At 37.4% G+C, this 19549-nt stretch overlaps 1 protein-coding gene and 1 pseudogene across 2 annotated transcripts in view; one reads left to right on the top strand and one right to left on the bottom strand.

The window, feature by feature from the left end:
* GPR158 (G protein-coupled receptor 158) overlaps nt 1–19549 on the bottom strand; it is a gene marked incomplete at its 5' end in the record, with an annotated part of 324229 nt that overhangs the window by 108044 nt on the left and 196636 nt on the right. The window lies entirely within an intron of this gene.
* LOC307181565 (THO complex subunit 7 homolog) lies at nt 8850–9392 on the top strand (annotated as a pseudogene). The gene has a single exon. The product of its transcript is annotated as a THO complex subunit 7 homolog (transcript).

Genomic DNA, 19549 nt, shown 5'->3' with positions numbered 1-19549 from the left:
AAGTTTCTTTCTATTACAAAAAGAACCTCTGAGCCTGAAGACATTTTTATACAGCTGGATCTCAGCATGTACGATGAAAATATACGAAAGCAAGAGAATCAGATTCTGAAAAGAGTGAACTAGCATAGGTTTGGATGACAAACCAGGACTCTGTAACTCTATAGCATTTACGAAAAGAATTTGCCGTTCTGGCAGAACAGTCTCATGAGCTGCACTTTTTCTTTTAATTCTTCTATTTCTGTAGAGAAAACCATGGACAGAGAGATTACAAATGAAACCCGACAACCACCTGATGAAATAATTACACAACAATATATTGGAGGCAAGATGTCCTGAAAAGAATCCTGACATTGAGAGGTAAGAGGATACTATTTTCAATAATTTTATTTACAATTATATAAAGGGATGAGAATAGACTCATCCAGTTTGACAGACTACATGAAATCAGTTTGTCTAGAGATGATCTGTGATGACACACTGAAAAACCAATCAGATTTAGAAAAATGTGTCAAGGAACAATTGCTCAAAATGTGGTTAGTTAAAAATCAATAACAGGTTTTCAGAAGAATTCTCAGCAGTAAAAAAGGTATAAAAAAGCAGAATATGGTCAGGATAGAGATTCCCAAAGTGAAGTATAAATAACTCAGAGAATTATAAATTTGTGGAATGAACACATGGGCTTTATATGCAGACAGTTCAGAATCTCAGCATTGGCGGCTCACTAGCAGTGTGACCCTGGGCAAGTTGCCTGACCTTCTGAGCTTCACTTTCTTCATTTATAAAATGGGTGTAATAATGCCCACCATGAAGTGCTGCTGTAAAGATTAGTAATCATGCTGCCCGGCACAGAGCAGGCTCTCAGTCAATGGACATGGACAATCTTTCATGGGCAGAAAGATGAGGTGGTGTCAACATATCTAAGCTCACTCAGCCAACGAGTAACAGAACAAGGTCCCATCATCCACCGCTGCTGGTCCCAAGTCAGGGCGATTTCCTCTGTACATCCAATCTGTCCCTCAGTCACCTTCTTACTCAAAGGAACAGAAATGAATGTAATACTACAATAAAAAAATATGTAGCATTATTAGAGTATTTAAAAATAAACTACAACTAAGGAATTTGGTTCAGATATTAGTTTTTAAAGTTGCTAGTCAATTTAGGGCTTCCCTGGTGGCGCAGTGGTTAAGAATCCGCCTGCCAATGCAGGGGACACGGGTTCAAGCCCTGGTCCGGGAAAATCCCACATGCCGCGGAGCAACAAAGCCCGTGCACCACAACTACTGAAGCCCGCGCGCCTAAAGCCCGTACTCTGCAACAAGAGAAGCCACCGCAATGAGAAGCCCGCGCACTGCAACAAAGAGCAGCCTCCGCAAGCCGTAACTAGAGAAAGCCCGCGCGCGGCAACGAAGACCCAACTCAGCCAAAAATAAATAAAATAAAATAATTAATTAATTAATAATAAAAAAAAGGTTGCTAGTCGATTTAAAATTCCTGACAGTTTTATGTAAAACACTGAAACAAACTGTCACATGGCCTTAATTAGGAATTCTTTTAAATTTCTAAGACTTCATAAGAAAGCTCATTTTTGTATGACATGGTAATTTGCAATGGTGTTGTTTAAGATCTTTTAGAAAAATAAGTTTATCCAAAAATAAAATTCAGAGTAACGTATACATAGTTTCATATTCTTTAAAACAGTACAGCACACTAAGAAAAAAGTCAATGATATTTTATATATGTGAAATAAAAAACAACCAGTCATTCATTGTTAGTTATGGTTCACCATGCATTGCTGGGCAGAAACGTCTCCTGGTTGCTTTGCAGGATTTCGTGAGATGCTTGCCTTGTTCCCCCTTTGCTTTGTTTCAGATGATGTGGACACCTAGAAGTGTCTCATCTTCTAGGAGTTCAGTGCCTGATTTTATAACTCAAAGTGGCTGACTCTCACTGCTGTTGCAGAGATGCAGAATAACTAGAATGCATGAGAAGGAACATTTTGGATCACCTTTACTCAGCCAGGGTCACCTGTCTGTGCTTATGACCAAAGCAACTTAAATGCCAAAGCACTTCCTATTAGACTTTGTCATTCCCACACTCAGCCTCCCCAGCAAGATGCCACTGGAATGCATTCCCAAAATGCAGACGATTATGTCCTGATTTGTCCTCATTTTTCCCACAGCTTCTTTACAAAAATAGCTGCTACTTCTCTATAATCTATTTGCAACCTCCTATTCCCTTTTTTTCAATACTAATAAATAGAGTAATTCATACTCTATCCATGGAGATGAATTCTCTTAAGTGTCAAAAAAGCACACCGAAGTGAATGGTACAGACTAAGATATTACAAAAAGAATCTTGCCTTGAGAAGGATTACTTAAGTAAAGTGGCATGAAATTATTGAAACAGAATATGTCATTTGCTTATTCTATTATTGATTAAAACCTATTGAGAGGGCTTCCCTGGTGGCGCAGTGGTTGAGAGCCCGCCTGCCGATGCAGGGGACGTGGGTTCGTGCCCCGGTCTGGGAAGATCCCACATGCCGCAGAGCGGCTGGGCCCATGAGCCATGGCCGCTGAGCCTGCGCATCTGGAGCCTGCGCTCCGCAACGGGAGAGGCCACAACAGTGAGAGGCCCGCGTACCACCAAAAAAAAAAAAAAAAAAAAAAAAGCTATTGAGAGTAATGGATATATTTTCAAATAAAAAGTAGATCACTGAAAAAACAAATTCCCCCTCATGAAAATGGAGTGGAATGATAATAATTAAAACAAAGTATTAAGTACTTTAAAATTTGATATTAATGAAACAAAACACTTTGCTTACTTTTTCAAAAATCAATCTTAGTTACACTGAGGTAAACTCAAATATCATCTAGTCTGACACCAATCATTTTTTTAAACTTAAGTATATTTTATACCCAGAGAAATTCAAGAGATGACATTTTTTGCTCAGTTTCACCTGATTGCTAAGTAGCAACAAATCTAAGCAATCTTTCTTCATCATTTGAACTTTCTAATCTCAGAATTTTTTTTCATTTGGTATGTTGAACACCGTGATCTGTAAGGTGACTACTTTTTTATTTATTTATTTTTGATCTAAGGTGACTACTTTAAAATACTACTGCTCACACATAGGCAACAGGGCCCATTAGATGTTAGCTGGACAACATCAACTCTCCTCAGGCTTCTTAAGTGGGGGAAAAAAAATGTGAGGACAGAAACAGAATTGCTTAGAACTGTTAAGCTTGTCTTTAACACATTGTCTGTCTTCTATAGCATGTTTGGAAGTGCATGGAATGACTAGACAGAGTGTAAAATGAAGAGATATTTCATACTGTGATATTTGGAGATAGTCTAACAAAAAGTTCCATTCGGATAAGACATTTACAAATGTACAAAGAAATATGATGAGCATTTTGGTGGATAAGCAAATAGATGATTTAATGAGGTGTAAGAGATGCCCCCTACTTGCAAGAAGAGTAAGCGGTTCAGAAATTTAAAATAGCAGTATTATATCTGACAGGCAAAAACAAAGGTAGACTATAAAGGGTTGTGGGAGAATGACTGCTACTTAGATGCAAAGATGATGGAAACAGGAATTCGAAATTCTATCTCTAAAATAGTATAAATATTTCTCGATTAGATGGAGTAAATTGGATTCTGATTTTTGTCAAACGTCGGTGCATTAAGAAGATCTGTTAAATGGGTAATATGAAATTCAGTGCACATGGAGCGGATCACTCTTAAACTTGTTTAGCAAAAGACAAAGTGGAAAAAATGGGAGTCATATTAATTAACATCCTGTTTACATTGTGACTGTCAATTCTAACCATTTGTTTCACTAAATTCTGCTACTTCAGTTAGTCTTAATGTTTATTAGCAAGTCATAATATATTTGCAATTAATTATCTTGATATTTTAAAGTTTTATATTTTATATTATGAACATGGTTCAGGAAAGACTTTCAAATAATAAATTCATGTTTTAATTAGAAATAGATGCTCTTTAATACAGAATACAAAAAGGTCACACTAACTGAGGGTTATTTTAATTAGTCTTCTCTCTTCTCTTTGTTGGATCCTACTTAGTTATTCTTTGCTCTAAAACATATTATACAAATGCATTTGAATTAGACTATCAAATCAAAAAGATACAAGAGAAATAATTAAGTACAAGCTGAAATTTGACAGTAGAGAATCACTGAAAAGTTAAAACAATGTTATAAAACCAAAATTTAGAAAAAAGTTTTACAATGTAATAGATTTTTTAAAAAGCAATTGTGTTTAACCTTATTGAAAGATGAACTATTACTAAAGTAGTTTTCTATAAATAATATTTGAAGCTTTTTAAAGTAATGACTCCAAATCTGTATCTTCAGCCTAAGCCTCTTTCTGGAGCCCCAGAGCCATATTTTCAGTTGGCTATAAAACAGTTCTACCTGAATGACCCATAGGCACCTCAAACTCAAGATTTCAAAAACTAAATTTTTCCATTTTGCAATCTGCTTTTCTCTTCATGTTTCCCATCCTGGTTAATGGTAATCAATTGCCTATTTTGTAGTCAAACTATCTAAAATCTACATCTATAGGCTAGAAATAAAAGTGGATTTTATGAAATATTCCTAGTTTTACTTTTGGTATTTTCCAGAACCCCCTCCAAATTTTGTTGACCAACTGTTTCCCTGAGTAAATGAGTGAGAAGGTAATGCGTGCTGATGCACATTCAAGTGGAGAGAAAATCCTTCACTTTTAATCCATGGGCTCCTCTTCAACTTAGAGGATAAGTTAAACGGTCAAAATCTTAATAAGAGGAGGTAGGAGGGAGAAGGAGAGAGGAAGGACATAGAAGAAACTGTCAACGTACGATCAATTCTTGGACGGGGGCGGGGCGGGGGGGCACAGACACCTGCCTCTGTATTCACTCTTGTCTTCATCTCCATTACTTCAATCAATTCTGTCATCTCATCCAGGCCTGCCCTCTTCAAGTTAGGCATACATTTCAAAGGAATTCCCTTATTTCTCCTAATCCCCAACTTCTAATTTCTTCCATGCCTTAATTTTACCCACCTTCTTTAAATAAAAGGGATACAATAAATGCCAATTAGGGTGTTAGTGATTCATAGTAGTTTAATGGTTGCTCCTCCAGGTAGGACTTGGAAGACAAAGTAGATGGCCAACACTTAAAACCTAAAGGCAAAGACCTTGAACTCCGAAAGTTAAAAGCAAGGCTATCAGCACAGTGGGCCTCCTGGTGCCCCCAAACCTCACTGTCTATGACAGTTTCCTCAGAGACTGTTCCTATATGGAAGCAAACCAAGGTATCTACATTCAGTCAGAAACTGGAATGCAGAGGCTCCTTTTAGGAATAAGAGGGACCCCATCATCCTCATCTTCTGTTGAAGATTTTTTAAAGAAGAAATTCATATTTCAAAAAAGTCTTTTCTTCCCAGTTGCGCATTTAAATTCCATTGAGTCAGTCTATCTAACCATAACTACACACATCTGTGCCTCAGAAAATCCCCTAAGCCTTTGTTGAGGACAAGCTAAGCGAGTAGGTTTGCTTCCCTTTATTCTTTCTGTCTTTGTAGCAGAAGTTTGTATAATAAGGAAGGTGCCTCTGAAATCCAGCTTTCATCATGTGACAGGTTTCACGACATGCTGTGCAGGTGTGATTTCAAGGTCCAGAAGAGCGGCTTCCTTCCGCCCCCAGGAATATACTCCACTTACTATGGTTTTCTCTTTGTTTCTTTTTTGACCACATCTTTAAGACCATGAAGGAAGTATAAATGCATAAATTCTGGGAATGAAAAAGCCAACTCTGGGGAAAGGGAGTAAATCCACAACCACTGTACTGGGTAAAACAGAGACCTGAAATTGTACCTAGTATTGCTAATTTGCTCATTCAGTGCCATTTTCCCAAAGACACCTCTGACTTTAACAAAATGTTGATAATAAAAGTGGTAATAAGTAACAACAGTGACAACATTATGTAACAAATGATGACAGTCGAATTTTTGTGCCAGCCATTATCCTAGGCACTTTATATTAATTAATCCTCACAAAAACATTTAACCCTCAGGACAAATAGTAGGTACTATTATTATCCCCACTTTATAAATGAGGAGGCTGAGGTTTAAAGAGGATAAAAAACTTGCCCAGGGAAATCGACAGAACTGACATTATATAATGGTATCACTCAACCTTGCCCCTATCACTTTCAAAATCCAACTTTTAAAGCTGTCATTTAAAATAGCATTGGATAGCAGCTCCTGAAGCAACCTTTACTAACCTCCACTGAAATATAAAGACACATATGAAATGGAAAATCACAGCCCTGCTGTGAACAGGAAATTCAAAGCAGAAATACAAATTGAAATAAAAATGAGAAAAAAGTACTCACTCTCACAAGTAACTGGGAAATATAAATTTAAAATATATCATTTTTAATCCATTAGATTCAAAAAGTTAAAAACATTGATAACATCAATTACTGGTTAGAATGCTAGAAAATGGACCCTTTCATGCTGATAGAAATATAAAATGATGAAGCCTTTGATTAAGCAGTTTTGAAGTATCTATCAAAATTTTAAATACTTCACATCAACTCACATCAACTTGGCTCACATCAACTCATTCCTCAGGTCTTACTTTCACTGACTTTTCACACAATATAGGGTTTTTTTAAGTGTCTTCACTGTAACACACCAGGCGGTAGACACAGGAGTTTCATAGAACTACCCAAACTGGGTAAGTTTCCATGTTCTATGCTCATCACACAGAGTGCCTCCATGAGTGGAACACTTATCACAACTGAAATTAATGTGGAAAGCAACATTCATGAGCATCACTTCCTCACAGAAAGAACATCTATAGTGGTGAGGAAGGAATTCTTCTTAAGTAGGCAAATGATAAGGATGCCTGATGGCAACCGTGGGATTTTACATTATTCTGGAATTTCTGTTAAATACAATGAGCTATAAAGGCTGGAAATGAGACAATGAGACAACACTGTGATCTGGCAGGAAGCTGCCCCAAGGAAGTAATCTGAATCACACACAAGATTTAGTTATAAGAATGTTTCAAATCCAAAAATGGGCAGAAGACCTAAATAGACATTTCTCCAAAGAATATATACAGATTGCCAACAAACACATGAAAGGATGCTCAACGTCACTAATCATTAGAGAAATGCAAATCAAAACTACAATGAGGTATCACCTCACACCGGTCAGAATGGCCATCTTTAAAAAATCTACAAACAATAAATGCTGGAGAGGGTGCGGAGAAAAGGGAACCCTCTTGCACTGTTGGTGGGAATGTAAGTTGATACAGCCACTATGGAGAACAGTATGGAGGTTCCTTAAAAAACTAAAAATAGAACTACCATATGACCCAGCAATCTCACTACTGGGCATATACCCTGAGAAAACCATAATTCAAAGAGTCATGTACCACAATGTTCACTGCAGCTCTATTTACAATAGCCAGGACATGGAAGCAACCTAAGTGTCTACTGACAGATGAATGGATAAAGATATGGCACATATATACAATGGAATATTAGCCATAAAAAGAAACGAAATTGAGTTATTTGTAGTGAGGTGGATGGAACTAGAGTCTATCATACAGAGTGAAGTAAGTCAGAAAGAGCAAAACAAATACCATATGCTAACACATATATATGGACTCTAAAAAAAAAAAAAAAAAAAGGTTCCGATGAACCTAGGGGCAGGACAGGAATAAAGACGCAGACGTAGAGAATGGCCTTAAGGACACGGGGAGGGAGAAGGGTAATATGGGACGAAGTGAGAGAGTGGCATGGACATATATACACTACCAAATGTAAAATAAATAGCTAGTGGGAAGCAGCCGCATAGCACAGGGAGATCAGCTCGGTGCTTTGTGACCACCTAGAGGGGTGGGACAGGGAGGGTGGGAGGGAGGGAGATGCAAGAGGGAGGGGATATGGGGTTATATGTATACATATAGCTGATTCACTTTGTTATACAGCAGAAACTAACATAATATTGTAAAGCAAGTATACTCCAATAAAGATGTTTAAAAAAAATGTAAAAAAAAAAAAAAAAGAATGTTTCACACACAGTATTATTTATATCGGGACAAAATTAGGGGCAATCCACATCCCAAAAACTTGACAAATGGTAAAATGAATTATAATATACTCTATAGTATAATAATATTATGTCATAAAATTCAAGGTTTGGGGGCATATTTAATGACAAAAGAGTATAAGATTATAATTTATATATATGAAAATAATTTTCTACTAAATGTTTAGAAAACTAAATTGCGGACTTATAGGTAATTTTTACACTATTACTTAAAATTTTCAGTCTTTTCCAAACTCTGTAAAATATATTGCTTTTACAATACAGAACAGTTTAAAACTCTAATCTCACAGAAAGGTTGAAAAGATTAAAATTATAAAAAGATACCTTCTAAAATTGTTAAAATTAAAAAGACTGACAATACCAAATGTGGAGCGGATTTAGAGCAAGGGGAATTTCCATACATTGCTAATGGGAATATAAAATGGGAATATAAAATACAATAACAACCACTTTGGAAAATGGTTTGGCAGCATCTTATGAAAGTTAAAAACACATCTGCCCTATGACCAAGCAATTCTAATCGTAGGTGAAAGAAAAACATTGGATTGCAAAAAAAAACTTGTATAAGAATGTTCACAGTGGCCACCGCCACCGCGCACGTGGGAGCCGTGACTGATAACGAAGTCATACGGAAGCGTCTCCTCATTGATGGAGATGGCACTGGAGATGATGGGAAAATTAATCTGCTAGCGAAAAGTTTCATTAAGTGGCACAACTCTGGATCCCAGGAAGAGGGATACAGCCAGTACCAACGTATGCTGAGCGCACTGTCCCAATGTGAATTTTCAATGGGCAAAAGTTTGCTGGTATATGATATGAATCTCAGAGAAATGGAAAATTATGAAAAAATTTACAAAGAAATAGAAGGTAGCATTGCTGGAGCACATGAAAAAATCGCTGAGTGCAAAAAGCAAATTCTTCAAGCAAAATGAATGCAAAAAGATAGCCAAGAACATGATGCACTGGCAAAAGTGATTCTGTGTCATCCAGACACGCATGAGACATTAAAGGAACTACAGGCTCTGGGAAAGGAATTAGAGCATCTTTCACATATTAAATGAAGTATTGAAGATAAGCTGGAATTGAGAAGGAAACAGTTTCACGTTCTTCTTAGCACCATCCATGAACTTCAACAAACACTGGAAAACGATAAAAAGCTTTCAGAGGTAGAAGAAGCTCAAGAAACAAGAATGGAAACCAATCCTAAACCACAGACCAACTAATCACTCACCATTCCCAAGAATACTGAAGTAGCAACATGATCTTAGTGTGTTCAGAATTTGTTGTGCTCTTGAGATATTTAAAGTTTGGGCAATGAACTACTTTGCCTTTAAATATTAATGCAAAGTTCATTCATATTTCTTCACATAAAGGAAGATGACTTCATTGTATATTTGTTTATATTGAAATGCCTTTCTTATACTTAAAAGTAGGAAGCGACATCCAAAAATGTTTAATAAAATGCTTTCAAGTCGAAAAACAAAAAAGAATGTTCACAGCAACTTGATTTATAATAATCAAAAAGGAGAACAACACAAATATCCATCCAACAGGAAAATGAATAAACAAATTATAATAATATTCTTACAATGAAATACCACTCAGAAATAGAAGGGGAAAAGTGGTGATTCACACAGTCAATATGAATCTCAAAGATTATACAGTATATATTAAAGAAGCCAGATACAAAAGAGAACACACTGCATGATTCCATTTATATGGAGTTCTAGAACAGACAAAACTAATCTACAGTGATAGAACTCTGAGAGGGAGGTGTGGGGATTGACTGGGAAAGGGCAAGAGACAACTCTCTGGGGAGAATGAAAACTTCTACATCTTGAAAAAGGCATAGATTACATGGGTGTATGCATTTGTCAAACACACTGCACTGTACAATTAATATTCATGCGTTTCACTCTATGTAAATTGTACCTTCATAAAAATAAATAAATAACAAAGGATTTGAAACTCACACTAAGGTGAATAAAGATAAAAATCAACAGACCTTTTATTACTCCTCAAATCTCATGAAATTGGTGCCACCAATTTGCAAGACCTAATCACACAAAGGGTAAACTCACAAAGAAAGCAATAGTATATAACTTTCTGGTACTTCTACCATTTGTACCTTCAATTTGTATATTCTATTAATTTACATTTAAGCCAATGACATTTCCATACTTCCCATTCATTTACTTCTATCGGATCACTTTGCAAAGATGGAAGAGAGCCCTACAAGAAAGGGAGCAAGAAATTGACAGGAAGCTCAGAGTTCTCTACCCACACTCCAAGAAACAGGAATATCAAACATAGGGTGGTAATTAAATATGTAAGCTGTTAAGGAGAAGTGGTACATATATGCAATGGAATATTACTCAGCCATAAAAAGAATGGAATGATGCCATTTGCAGCAACATGGATGGACCTAGAGATTATCACACTAAGTGAAGTAAGTCAGACAGAGAAAGACAAATGCCATGTGGAATCTAAAAAATGATACAAATGAACTTATTTACAAAACAGAAGTTGACTCACAACATAGAAAACAAACTTATGGTTACCACAGGGGAAAGACGGGGGAGGATAAACTAGGAGGTTGGGATTCACATACATGCTACTATATATAATAAAATAGATAATCCACAAGGACCTACTGAATAGCACAGGGAACTATACTCAATACTCTGTAATAACCTATATTGGAAAAGAATCTGAAAAAGAATAGATATATGTATATCTGAAAGAATAGATATATGTACATCTGAAACTAACACAACATTGTAAATCAACTATATTCCAATATAAAATAAAAATTTTTTAAATAGGTAAGCTCTGAAGTCTTTATGATCTTTATGATCTGAGTTTTGCTTACTGGCTCTGTGTCTTTGGGTAAACTTTATTAGTATTAGTTTATTCTATTTATTCTATTATTATTCTAATAAATAATACTTTATTATTTATTCTATTCAATAAAATCTATTAAAAATTCAAGTTAAATTCAATTCTTCAAGAATACACTATTTACAGGAAAAGGTACCATAACTATATAAAACATATATGCCTGCTAATTTCTCATTGCACACAAAAAATTATTTTGAAAATAGTGTCTAGAAATCTACTGCTAAGTTCTGGTTCTGTTCTTCTTAGGTAGAAACAATTTTGTCATTCAATGAGTTCCTGAATTCACTTCTGATATGAGTAAGTTTTTGCTAATATATTTCAATTATGTTTAAATTTGAAATAACATTTTGTATGGCCTCTCAAAAATCACTTTTTTTCTGGCCTCAGAAAATGCCTTTTTCCAAAAGGGCACCATAAAAACAAACAGAGCAACAAAAACCCCATTTGCTATTATTAAAACTGACAGAAGATTTTGTTGTATTATCTCCCCTATTTTATCTACCAACTTAAAATATCACTACGAATACGAAAAAGTTGTTTATTTGTCTTATAAGAACAAAATGTATCTATTTGCTGGTAAACATTCAGATCAATTCACATGAGAATCTGTTCATATTACCTACTTGTTTACAAGTGGTTTTGGCAGACACATTTTTATAGTAACCCAATATAAGAAGAAAACAGGCTTGAATATCGATAACAACATTGTATTACAACCATCAAACTTGCTAAGAGACTAGAACTTAATGAGTCTAACCACTAAAAAAAGACAATTCATGTGATGTGATAGAGGTGCTAATTATCACTACAATAGCAGTCATACTACAATATACAAATGTATCAAAAAACATATACACCTTAAATTTATACAATGTTGTATGTCAAATCTATTTCAATTAAAAAATAGGCTAGGGATTCCCTGGTGGCACAGTGGTTGAGAGTCCGCCTGCTGATGCAGGGGACACGGGTTCGTGCCCCGGTCCAGGGAGATCCCACATGCCGCAGAGCATCTAGGCCCATGAGCCATGGCCGCTGAGCCTGCGCGTCCGGAGCCTGTGCTCCGCAACAGGAGAGGCCACAGCAGTGAGAGGCCCGCGTACCGCAAAAAAAATAAATAAATAAAAAATAGGCTAGAACTTGAGCTCGTCAATTACAAGACAATTACATACAGTGTTTTTGCTTTATATCATTAAAATGACCATATTCACATGTCTAGTCATGAATATGAATGGACTACATGCCAGATAAAATTTTTAAAATTCTGAAATATATATATGGAAATCCATGAGAACATCCACAGTGTATGTTCTCAAGAAAATAAAATATAGTCATTAAAACAGAGTTGACCCATTACTGCTAAATCAGTTCAAAAACTGTCTAAACTATAACCAAACTCTCCTGTTTCTCAACGTCTGCTTTTGGAAGGCAAGCAAACTCTCACCATATGCCTGTGGTCTGAAAGCACATATCATGAAGGCTGTTCTCAAAGACTTGGAAAATTTACAAAGATTTTGTGACTTCCAGACTCACAGAGAGCTGTAAATAGATAGAACTTATTTTAAGGCATTTCAACATCAGTTCTCCTGATACCAGCAGAATAAATAAATCAGAGCAAATGGACATCAAAATAATTAGATTACTTTCCCTTCCTGTATCTTAAAATATAAATCCTTCAGGTGATTCAAGTTTTGGATAAAGACTTAGAACAAGCGTTTTCTTATCTAAATTATTCCTCAGTGGTACACAGTAAGTCTGCCCCTCTTCTTCACATCCTTTCTCTGGAATACCTATTTCATTCCCACAGCATCAGTGAATACCCCATCGTGGTAACTCAAATCTATCTCTAGCTCTGACCTCTCTTCTGAGCACCACTCCAGGATTCTCCAGCTAGGGTTCATGGATGATTTAATCTCAGCATGTCCAAAACCAAACTCACCTTTGTCCATCCAAACCTATTCCTTCAAAATACCCTCTCTTTGTTAATGGCTTCAAAAAGCACGCAGAAAATCACATTACAATCTTGAGAGTCATCCTAGACTCTTCTTTCTCTCTTTCACCACTGCCAATACCATTTCTTTTTTTTTTAACATCTTAATTGGAGTAAAATTGCTTTACAATGGTGTGTTAGTTTCTGCTATATAACAAAGTGAATAAGCTATACATATACATATATCCCCATACCTCCTCTCTCTTGTGTCTTCCTCCCACCCTCCCTATCCCACCCATCTAGGTGGTCACAAAACACCAAGCTGATCTCCTAAGTGTCGATGGACAATTAGGTTGCTTCCATGTCCTGGCTATTGTAAGTAGTGCTGCAATGAACACTGTGGTACATGACTCTTTTTGAATTATGGTTTTCTCAGGATATATGCCCAGCACTGTAATTACCGGGTCATATGGTAGTTCTATTTTTAGTTTTTTAAGGAACCTCCATACTGTTCTCCATAGTGGCTGTAACAATTTACATTCTCACCAACAGTGCAAGAGGGTTCCCTTTTCTCTACACCCTCTCCAGCATTTATTGCTTGTAGAGTTTTTGAAGATGGACATTCTGACCATCTGTGTGAGGTGATACCTCATTGTAGTTTTGATTTGCATTTCTCTAATGATTAGAGATGTTGAGCATCTTTTCATGCGTTTGTTGGCAATCTGTATATATTCTTTGGAGAAATGTCTACTTAGGTCTTCTGCCCATTTTTGGATTGGGTTATTTGTTCTTTTGATATTGAACTGCATGTAAATTATGGAGATTAATCCTTTGTCAGTTACTTCATTTTCAAATATTTTCTCCCATTCTGAGGGTTGTCTTTTCATCTTGTTTATGGTTTCCTTTGCTGTGCTAATAAAGCTTTTAAGTTTCATTACGTCCCATTTGTTTATTTTGGTTTTTATTTCCACTTCTCTAGGATGTGGGTCAAAAAGGATTTTGCTGTGATTTATGTCATAGAGTGTTCTGCCTATGTTTTCATCTAAAAGTATTATAGTGTCTGGCCTTACATTTAGGTCTTTAATACATTTTGAGTTTATTTTTGAGTATGGTGTTAGGGAGTGTTCTAATATCATTCTGTTACATGTGGTTGTCCAGTTTTCCCAGCACCACTTATTGAAGAGGCTGTCTTTGCTCCACTGTATATTCTTGCCTGCTTTATCAAAGATAAGGTGACCATACGAGCGTGGGTCTATCTCTGGGCTTTCTATCCTGTTCCATTGATCTATATTTATGTTTTTGTGCCAGTACCATACTATCTTGATTACTGTAGCTCTGTAGTATAGTCTGAAGTCAGGGAGCCTGATTCCTCCAGCTACGTTTTTCTTTCTCAAGATTACTTTGGCTATTCGGCGTTTTTTGTGTTTCTATACAAATTGTGAAATTTTTTGTTCTAGTTCTGTGAAAAATGCCATTGGTAGTTTGATAGGGATTGCAATGAATCTGTAGATAGCTTTGGGTAGTAGAGTCATTTTCACAATGTTGATTCTTCCAAGCCAAGAACATGGTATATCTCTCCATTTGTTTGTATAATTTTTAATTTCTTTCATCAGAGTCTTATAGTTTTCCGCATACAGGTCTTTTGTCTCCTTAGGTAGGTTTATTCCTAGATATTTTATTCTTTTGGTTGCAATGGTAAATGGGAGTGTTCCCTTAATTTCTCTTTCAGATTTTTTCATCATTAGTGTATAGGAATCCAAGAGATTTCTGCGCATTGATGGTGTATCCTGCTACTTTACCAAATTCATTGATTAGCTCTAGTAGTTTTCTGCTGGCATCTTTAGGATTCTCTATGTATAGTATCATGTCATCTGCAAACAGTAACAGCTTTACTTCTTTTCCAATTTGGATTCCTTTTATTTCTTTGTCTTATCTGATTGCTGTGGCTAAAACTTCCAAAACTATGTTAAATAACTGTCATGAGTGGACAACCTTGCTGTGTTCCTGATCTTAGAGGAAATGGTTTCAGTTTTTCACCACTGAGAATTATGTTGGCTGTGGGTTTGTCATATATGGCCTTTATTATGTTGAGGTAAGTTCCCTCTATGCCTACTTTCTGGAGGGTTTTTATCATAAATGGGTGTTGAATTTTGTTGAAAGCTTTTTCTGCATCTATTGAGATGATCAGATGGTTTTTCTCCTTCAATTTGTTAATATGGTTTATCACATTGATTGATTTGCGTATACTGAAGAATCCTTCCATTCCTGGGATAAACCCCACTTGATCATGATGTATGATCCTACTATTGTGCTGTTGGATTCTGTTTGCTAGTATTTTGTTGAGGATTTTTGCATCAATGTTCATCAGTGTTATTTGCCTCTAGTTTTTTTCTTTGTGACATCTTTGTCTGGTTTTGGTATCCGAGTGATGGTGGCCTCGCTTGGGAGCCTATGGTCTGCAACGGGAGAGGCCACAACAGTGAGAGGCCCACGTACCACAAAAGAAAAAAAGAAGAGCAGGGGAGCTTCAAGATGGCGGAAGACTAAGACGTGCAGATCACCTTCCTCCCAAAAATTACATCAGAAATAGATATACATGTGGAACAACTCCTATAGAACACCTACTGAATGCTGGCAGAAGACCTCAGACCTCCCAAAAGGCAAGAAACTCCCCACGTACCTGGGTAGGGTAAAAGAAGAAAGAAAAAACAGAGACAAAGAATAGGGATGGAACCTGCACCAGTGGGAGGGAGCTGTGAAGGAGGAGAGGTTTCCACACACTAGGAAGCCCCTTCACGGGTGGAGACTGCGGGTGGCAGAGCGGGAAGCTTCGGAGCCACAGAGAAGAGTGCAGCAACAGGGGTGCAGAGGGCAAAGTGGAGAGATTCCCGCACAGAGGATTAGGGCCAACCGGCACTCACCAGCCCAAGAGGCTGCTCTGCTCACCTGCTGGGATGGGTCGGGGCTAGGAACTGAGGCTCGGGCTTCAGTCGGATGCCAGGGAGAGGACTGGGGTTGGTGGCATGAACATAGCCTGAAGACTAGCGCCACAGCTAGCCGGGAGGTAGTCCGGGAAAAGGTCTGGAGCTGCCGAAGAGGCAAGAGACTTTTTCTTCCCTCTTTGTTTCCTGGTGCGCGAGGAGAGGGGATTAAGAGCGCTGCTTAAAGGAGCTTCAGAGACGGGCACGAGCTGCGGCTATCAGCGCGGACCCCAGAGACAGGCATGAGACACTAAGTAATACACTTGGTGGCTGCTGCAGCCACCAATAAGCCTGTGTGCAAGCACAGGTCACTATCCACAACTCCCTCCCGGGAGCCTGTGCAGCCCGCCAGTGCCAGGGTCCCATGATCCAAGGACAACTTCCCCGGTAGAACGCACAGCGCGCCTCAGGTTGGTGCAAAGTCACGGTGGCCTCTGCTGCCACAAGCTCATCCCGCATCTGTACCCCTCCCTCCCCATTGCCTGAGCGAGTCAGAGCCCCAGAATCAGCTGCTCCTTTAACCCCATCCTGTCTGAGCAAAGACCAGACATGCTCAGGTGACCTACACGCAGAGGCGGGTCCAAATCCAAAGCTGAACCCCAGGAGCTGTGCGAACAAAGAACAGAAAGGGAAATCTCTGCCAGCAGCCTCAGGAGCAGCGGACTAAATCTCCACAATCAACTTGATGTGCCTGCATCTGTGGAATACATGAATAGACAATGAATCATCCGAAATTGAGGAGGTGGACTTTGGGAGCAACGATATATGTATATATTTTTTCCCTTTTCCTCTTTTTGTGAGTGTGTATGTGTATGCTTCTGTGTGTGATTTTTGTCTGTATAGCTTTGCTTTTACCATTTGTCCTGGAGTTCTCTCTGTCCTTTTTTTTTATTACTTAAAAACTTTTTTTTAACGATTATTTTTTATTTTAATAACTTTATTTTATTTTACATTATTTTATTTTATCTTCTTTCTTTCTTTCGTTTCTCCGTTTTATTCTGAGCCATGTGGATGAAAGGCTCTTGGTGCTGCAGCCAGGAGTCAGTGCTGTGCTTCTGAGGTGGGAGAGCCAACTTCAGGACACTGGTCCACAAGAGACCTCCCAGCTCCACATAATATCAAACGGTGAAAATCTCCCAGAGATATTCATCTCAACACCAACACCCAGCTTCACTCAATGACCAGCAAGCGACAGTGCAGGACACCCTATGCCAAACAACTAGTAAGACAGGAACACAACCCCATCCATTAGCAGAGAGGCTGCCTAAAATCATAATGAGGCCACAGACACCTCAAAACACACCACATGTGGACCTCCTCACCAGAAAGACAATACCCAGCCTCATTCACCAGAACACAGGCACTAGTCCCCTCCACCAGGAAGCCTACACAACCCACTGAACCAACCTTAGCCACTGGGGACAGACACCAAAAACAATGGAAACTATGAACCTGCAGCCTACAAAAAAGAGACCCCAAACACAGTAAGTGAAGCAAAATGAGAAGACAGAGAAACACACAGCAGATGAAGGAGCAAGGCAAAACCCCACCAGACCAGATAAATGAAGAGGAAATAGGCAGTCTACCTGAAAAAGAATTCAGAATAATGATGGTAAAGATGATCCAAAATCTTGGAAATAGAATGGAGAAAACACAAGAAATGTTTAATAAGGACCTAGAAGAACTAAAGAGCAAACAAAAAATGATGAACAACACAATAAATGAAATGTAAAAATCTCTAGAACAGATCAGTAGCATAATAACTGAGGCAGAAGAACGGATAAGTGACCTGGAAGATAAGATAGTGGAAATAACTACTGCAGAGCAGAAGAAAGAAAAAAGACTGAAAAGGATTGAGGACAGTCTCAGAGACCTCTGGGACAACATTAAATGCACCAACAATCAAATTATAGGGGTCCCAGAAGAAGAAGAGAAAAAGAAAGGGTCTGAGAAAATATTTGAAGAGATTATAGTTGAAAACTTACCTAATATGGGAAAGGAAGTAGTTAATCAAGTCCAGGAAGCACAGAGAGTCCCATACAGGATAAATACAAGGAGAAACAGGCCAAGACACATATTAATCAAACTATCAAAAATTCAATACAAAGAACAAATATTAAAAGCATCAAGGGAAAAACAACAAGTAACACATAAGGGAATCCCCATAAGCTTAACAGCTGATCCTCCAGCAGAAACTCTGCAAGCCAAAAGGGAGTGGCAAGACATATTTAAAGTGATGAAAGAGAAAAACCTACAACCAAGATTACTCTACCCAGCAAGGATCTCATTAAGATTTGACGGAGGAATAAAAAGCTTTACAGACAAGCAAAAGCTAAGAGAATTCAGCACCACCAATCCAGCTTTACAACAAATGCTAAAGGAACATCTCTAGACAGAAAACACAAGAGAAGGAAAAGACCTACAATAATAAACCCAAAACAATTAAGAAAATGGTAATAGGAACATACATATCGATAATTACCTTAAATGTAAATGGATTAAATGCTCCAACCAAAAGACACAGACTGGCTGAATGCATACAAACATAAGACCTGTATATATGCTGTCTACAAGAGAGCCATTTCAGACCTAGGGACACATACACACTGAAAGTGAGGGGATAGAAAAAAACATTCCATGCAAATGGAAATCAAAAGAAAGCTGGAGTAGCAATTCTCGTATCAGACAAAATAGACTTTAAAACAGAGACTATTACAAGAGACAAAGAAGGACACTATAAAATGATCAAGAGAATCAATCCAAGAAGAATATATAACAATGGTAAATATTTATGCACCCAACATAGGAGCACATCAATACATAAGGCAAATACTAACAGCCATAAAAGGGGAAATCGACAGTAACAATCATAGATGGGGAATTTAACACCCCACTTTCACCAATGGACAGATCATCCAAAATGAAAATAAGGAAACACAAGCTTTAAATGATACATTAAACAAGATGGACTTAGTTGATATTTATAAGACATTCCATCCAAAAACAACAGAATACACATTCTTCTCAATTGCTCATGGAACATTCTTCAGTATAGATCATATCTTGGGTAACAAATCAAGCCTTGGTAAATTTAAGAAAATTGAAATCATATCAAGTATCTTTTCTGACCACAACACTATGAGACTAGATATCAATAACAGGAAAAAGTCTGAAAGAAAAACAAACACATGGAGGCTAAACAACATACTACTTAATAACCAAGAGATCACTGAAAAAATCAAAGAGGAAATCAAAAAATACCTAGAAACAAATGACAATGAAAACAGAATGACCCAAAACCTATGGGATGCAGCAAAAGCAGTTCTAAGAGGGATGTTTATAGCTATACAATCCTACCTTAAGAAACAACTCAAATAAACAACCTAACCTTACACCTAAAGCAATTAGAGAAAGAACAGAAAACCCTCAAAGTTAGCAGAAGGAAAAAAATTATAAAGATCAGATCAGAAATAAATGAAAAAGAAATGAAGGAAACGAAAGCAAAGATCAATAAAACTAAAAGCTGGTTCTTTGAGAAGATAAACCGTTAGCCAGACTTATCAAGAAAAAAAGGGAGAAGACTCAAATCAGTAGAATTAGAAATGAAAAAGT

Source organism: Stenella coeruleoalba (assembly GCF_951394435.1).
Source record: "Stenella coeruleoalba genome assembly, chromosome: 2".
Taxonomy (NCBI): domain Eukaryota; kingdom Metazoa; phylum Chordata; class Mammalia; order Artiodactyla; family Delphinidae; genus Stenella; species Stenella coeruleoalba.
This window is presented reverse-complemented; position numbering and strand designations above follow the sequence as displayed.